Genomic DNA, 6,000 nt, shown 5'->3' with positions numbered 1-6,000 from the left:
CCCCCTCTTCTGCCAGATAATCAATTCAATTGGTGAAGGCGGAAAAGCCCCTAACTCGTGGCATATCGCAAAGATAGTTTAAAAAAAAAAAAAGAACAAACCTGCTGATGAGTGTGGGTCATATAGATCCATGTCACTCATCAATACGGATGCAAAGGTTTTTGCCAAAGTCTTAGCCACATGACTGGCTCCATTTATTTTGAAATTAGTAAACCCACACAGTCCATGCAATTATGGCTAGAACAGCATTCGATGTAGCAGAGACTATTCCACCCCACTTGGTATGGTACTGTTGGATGCTGAAAAAACTTTTGACCAAGTGGGGTGGGATTATCTCTGGGCAGTAATGACAACTTTTGGCTCTAAAGGCCAATATTTAAGGTGGATACAGGCCCTTTATGATCATCCAACTCCTAAAATCAGCTATGCTGGTATGATATCCCCTAATTTCACAATATCTCGGGACACTCGACAAGGGTACCCTCTGTCACCCTTACAGTTCGCACTTTCTATGAAGCCATTTCTTTACGCTTTACAGACCCAATCCCGAATAGTTCCTTTTGATTTTGGCCTGAACTCTTTAAAAATTACAGTTTACGCTGATGATATTGCGATATATTCAACAGATGTTGCAGAAGCTATACATGGGATAATTGAGGAAGCCAATAGGTTTGGGGCAGTCTCTGGATATAAATTAAACACAAACAAAACACAGATAATAATTAATTATAAACCCCTGGCCTCGGTACAAGGGATATGCAAAGCAGCTACTTATCTGGGTGTCGAACTCTCATCTAAAATAAGCGAAATAATCACACTTAATTATGAGGCTCTATTAAAAGAAGTGTCTGTCACATGGAAAAAATGGCACAAGGTCCCGCTTAGTGTCATAGTATGGATTAATCTAATTAAAATTAAGGTATTACCTAAATTTCTTTCTTTATTTAGGTCCATTCCATTACATGTTAATAACTTTTTTTTCAAAAGGCTAGACGGGATTTTTAGTAGCTTTATTTGGGGGTATAAAAAAGCACGTCGATCAATCACTCTACATAAGCTTCCTTTAAACAAAGGCGGGCTTAATTTTCCTGATTTTAGGTTATATTTTTTGGCAACTTTTCTTGGTCGCCTCCGTAGTTTATTCAACCCAAATAATCAATATTACTTTCATCAATTTATGCTGGAGGTGGACTCTAATATGTTTTTAGCAAGAGTGAATGACCCCAATTATTTCAAAAGGGTAAAGTTTAAGACTGCAAGAGAGACTGTTAAAATGTGGTTTTTGATTCTCATCATATGTAAAACCTCTTTTTTTCCATTCTAAACTCCTCTTGTGGGGCAACCCTGGACTTCCTGGAATTTTTCATGATGGAGCGGGTTATATATGGGCTACCTTCGGAATGAAAACTCTAGGGGACCTTTATGATAATGGTGGCTTTATGGACTTTGAAACACTTGGAGTTCTATATAACTTGACCGAAGCTATGCGGTTTAAACATCTGCAAATCCGCAACTTTCTTATATGTAGGCTGAATCTGATGGAAACCTCAGATTCAGATATCTGGAACTGCTTCTACTCAGTCAAAACTAAATCATTAATTAGCGAGGGCTATAAATGTCTTAACTCTTATAAGGCTGATGATTGTGTGAAACTTGCTGAGAAATGGAGTACAAGATTGGGCATTAATATAACTGATAATAAGATCTCTGCCTCTTTTTGCATTATCAATAATTTAGTACAGTCCTTTAGTTTAAGGCTACAACAATATAAAACAACATGCTTTTTGTACTACACACCAGAAAGAATATCAAAGTGGTCCCTAAATAGCCCAATCAGTGACCGGTCTAAATGCCCCAAATGTGACTTAATAGCTGCCGATCTAGAACATATGTTATTTTCATGCCCAGCATTGGCTGAGTTTTGGTTAGGAGTTGATAATGTTCTAAATCAAAAACTTGTCAGACCCTCTCCTCTTACTGCATCAATGGTATTATTAGGTGTACAGATGTTGAAAAGCCCACAGAAAGACCTAATAACTATCTTACTTCCGTGTGCTAGACTAACTATTGCCTGTGCATGGATATCCCTGAAACCACCTCATATCATGGAATGGTGGTCTTTGGTCAAAGAAACTTACACTATGGAGTCAGCAAAAACTAAAATAAGAGGAGTGCGATCATTAAAGAAATTGGATAAAGTTTGGGGTACTTTCGTTTAAGATCTTATTTGTACTATGAATGTAAATGCTTGTTTTTTTCTGATCTTTGCTGCTCTACAACGGATTGCTTTTGTCTGTCTGGATAAATTAATTATTTGCATTGATCCTTAATTGGCTTTTCCCCTATTCCATTCTTGTTTTTTTCCCTATTATATATATGCTATGAATGTATTTTCTTGTGTTGTTAATAATTTTTTTTTCAAAAAATAAAAAAACAGGGGGCCCAACCCTTGACCCTACCAGGTATGTCGCTCCCCCCTCCGCACAGCACCGCCTGTGTCTCCCAGCTGCCGCTGCGGAGGACGTGTGAGGCCCTCCACCACCCGCAGGCTACCACATGCGCCTCATCCCTGGTGGCCAGTGGTAGGCCGTTGGTAGGTTTGTTCATCTTCCTCTTTATTGCTTTTATTGTTTTGCCTGTATTTTCCTTGTTGTGTCTGTGACTGCTGTTGTCTGTCTTCCCCTGCTGCTTGTATGTGGTCCTTGCCTCTTTTTCTTCCCTCTGTTCCCCTCGCTGTCCCTGTGCTCTCTCTGCCCGGTCTTCCCTTCTGTACCCCTCGCTGCCCCTGTGTCCCTGCCCGGTTTTACCTTCTGTTCCCCTCGCTGTCCCCGTGCCTCTCTGACCCTTCTGCCTTCTGTTCTCAGCTGTATTCTGTATTTTGCGTCTGTGCCACTCGTTTTTCCGGTATTTCTGTGCCCTTTTTGCCTTCTGTGCCACTCTTTTTTCCCTTGTTTTTGTGCCCCTTTTGCCTTCTGTTCCACTCGCTTTTTTGTGCCTGTCTGCCTTCTGTGCCAGTCGTTTTTCCCTCGTTTTTGTGCCTCTTTTGCCTTTTGTTCCACTCGTTTTTGTGCCCTTGTGCCCTCTGTTCCACTCGTTTTTTGTGCCCCCCTGTCCTGTTCCACTCTTTTTTTTGTGCCCCCTGCCCTGCTCCACTCGCTTTTTCGTGCCCCTCTGCACCACTCGTTTTTGTGCCATTTGCCTTCTGTTCCACTCGTTTTCTGTGCCCTTCTGCCCTCTGTGCCACTAGTTTTTCCCTCGTTTTTTGTGCCCTCCTGCCTTCTGTTACACTCGTTTTTTGTGCACTTCTGCCCTCTGTGCCACTCGTTTTCCCCTCATTTTTTGTGCCTTTCTGCCTTCTGTTCCACTAGTTTTTTGTGCCCTTCTGCCCTCTGCCACTCGTTTTTGTGCCCTTCTGCCTTCTGTTCCGCTTGTTTTTTTGTGCCCTTCTGCCCTCTGTGCCATTCGTTTTTTGTGCCCTCCTGCCTTCTGATCCACTCCTTTTTTGTGCCCTTCTGCCCTCTGTGCCACTCGTTTTTTGTGCCCTTCTGCCTTCTGTTCCACTCGTTTTTGTGCCCTTCTGCCCTCTGTTCCACTCGTTTTTTGTGCCCCCTGCCCGGTTCCACTCGTTTTTTTGTGCCCCCTGCCCTGCTCCACTCGCTTTTTCATGCCCCTCTGCACCACTCGTTTTTCCCTCGTTTTTGTGCCTTTTGCCTTCTGTTCCACTCGTTTTCTGTGCCCTTCTGCCCTCTGTGCCACTAGTTTTTCCCTCGTTTTTTGTGCCCTCCTGCCTTCTGTTACACTCGTTTTTTGTGCACTTCTGCCCTCTGTGCCACTCGTTTTCCCCTCGTTTTTTGTGCCTTTCTGCCTTCTGTTCCACTAGTTTTTTGTGCCCTTCTGCCCTCTGCCACTCGTTTTTGTGCCCTTCTGCCTTCTGTTCCGCTTGTTTTTTTGTGCCCTTCTGCCCTCTGTGCCATTCGTTTTTTGTGCCCTCCTGCCTTCTGATCCACTCGTTTTTTGTGCCCTTCTGCCCTCTGTGCCACTCGTTTTTTGCGCCCTTCTGCCTCACTCGGTTTTTTGTGCCCTTCTGCCCTCTGTGCCACTTGTTTTTCCCTTGTTTCTGTGACCCTTTTCCCTCTGTTACCTTTGTTGTCCCTCACCGTCCTTGCCTCTGTGTCCCCTGCGACCCTGCCCCCCTGACTGCCCACTGCCCCCGCCTCCCAGCTGCTCCTCCCTTCCACCTCCCCATATATGCCGGCCGCTGCGCGGTAAGGAGAGCGATCCTTGACCCTACCAGGTAGGTCGTTCCCCCTCCGCACAGCACCGCTGTGTCTCCCTGCCCCAGCTGCCGCTGCTGAGGACGTTCGAGGCCCTCCATCAACCGCAGGCTACTACCTGCGCCTCATCCCTGGTGGCCAGTGGTATCCCGTAGGTTGGTTTGTTCATCCTCTGCTTTATTGCTTTTATTCTATTGCCTGTATTTTTATTGTTGTGTCTGTGACTGCTTTTGTCGGTCTTCCCCCGCTGCCTGTACGTGGTCCGTGCCCCTTTTTCTTCTCTCTGTTCCCCTCGCTTCCCCATACTCTCTCTGCAGTCTTTCCTTCTGTACCCCTCGCTGCACCCGTGTCCCTGCCCGGTTTACCCTTCTGTTTCCCTTGCTGCCCCCGTGCCTCTCTGCCCGTTCTGTCTTCTGTTCTCAGCTGCCCCTGTATTTCTGTATTTTGCCTCTGTGCCACTCGTTTTTCTGGTATTTCTGTGCCCTTTTTGCATTCTGTGCCACTCATTTTTCCCTCTTTTTTGTGCCCCTTTTGCCTTCTGTTCCACTCGTTTTTTGTGCCAGTCTGCCTTCTGTGCCACTTGTTTTCCGCTCGTTTTTGTGCCTCTTTTGCCTTCTGTTCCACTCATTTTTTGTGCCCTGCTGCCCTCTGTTCCACTCGTTTTTTTGTGCCCTTCTGCTCCACTTGTTTTTTGTGCTCTTCTGCCCTCTGTTCTACTTGTTTTTTTGTGCCCTTCTGCCCTCTGTGCCACTTGTTTTTCCTTGTTTTTGTGCCCCTTTTTCCTTCTGTTACCTTTGTTGTCCCTCACCACCCTCGCCGCTGCGTCCCCGCCCCCCCCCTGACTACCCACTGCCCATTCGCTGCCCCCACCTCCCCGCCGCTCCTCCCTCCGACCTCCCCATATATGCCAGCCACTGTGCGGCCGTGTGCCGCTGGCGTGCCTAAGGCAAGCCAGTCTGCGCCCAAACCCCTGGCCCCCGCCACAACGACCACCACCACCACTACGCCAGCACTCTGCACGCTCTCAACTCTGGACGGAGCCACACCTGCTTCAAGGCCGCCCTGAAATGCACACACGGCCCCTTCACCTGCTGGAACTGCACCTACACCAGCCTCAGAGCCGACGAACCACCCGCCAAGAAAGACCCAGACCACCTCCGAATGCATACTACTGAACACTCGCTTTGCACTCAAGCATGCCGTATAGCTCTGGGACCTGCTCGACACAACATCCCCGGATGTCGCCTTCCTGACAGAGACCTGGTTTAACGACTCCTCGGCACCTGATATCACCATAGCCATCCCAGACGGCTACAAGATCACCCACAGAGACCGCACCAACGGAGGAGGAATCGCCATCGTCCACAAGAACAGCATCAGGGTCTCAACCAGCACCGACGACGGGGTCAGCACCGTCGAACACATACATTTCCAGATCCACACAGACCCTAACTCTACCCTCAGAGGCACCCTCGTCTACCGAACCCCGCCCCCAGTTTAGCGACTCCATCGCCGACTTGATCAGCACGCATGCCCTGACCTCCACCGACTACATCCATCTCGGAGGCCTGAACTTTCACCTTGCGAACAACAACGACAACAGCTCCACAACCTTGATCGATAACCTCGCCAACCTCGGACTGAAGCAACTCGTCACAACGCCCACCCCCTCTTCCGGCCACAGGCTCGACCCAGTCTTCTTCTCAAGCCTGCACTTCTCTGTCAG

The sequence above is a fragment of the Lissotriton vulgaris genome, chromosome 5 (assembly GCF_964263255.1).
Source record: "Lissotriton vulgaris chromosome 5, aLisVul1.2, whole genome shotgun sequence".
In the NCBI taxonomy this organism is placed as follows: Eukaryota; Metazoa; Chordata; class Amphibia; order Caudata; family Salamandridae; genus Lissotriton; species Lissotriton vulgaris.
The sequence above is the reverse complement of the archived record's forward strand: the minus strand, read 5'-3'. Positions refer to the sequence as shown.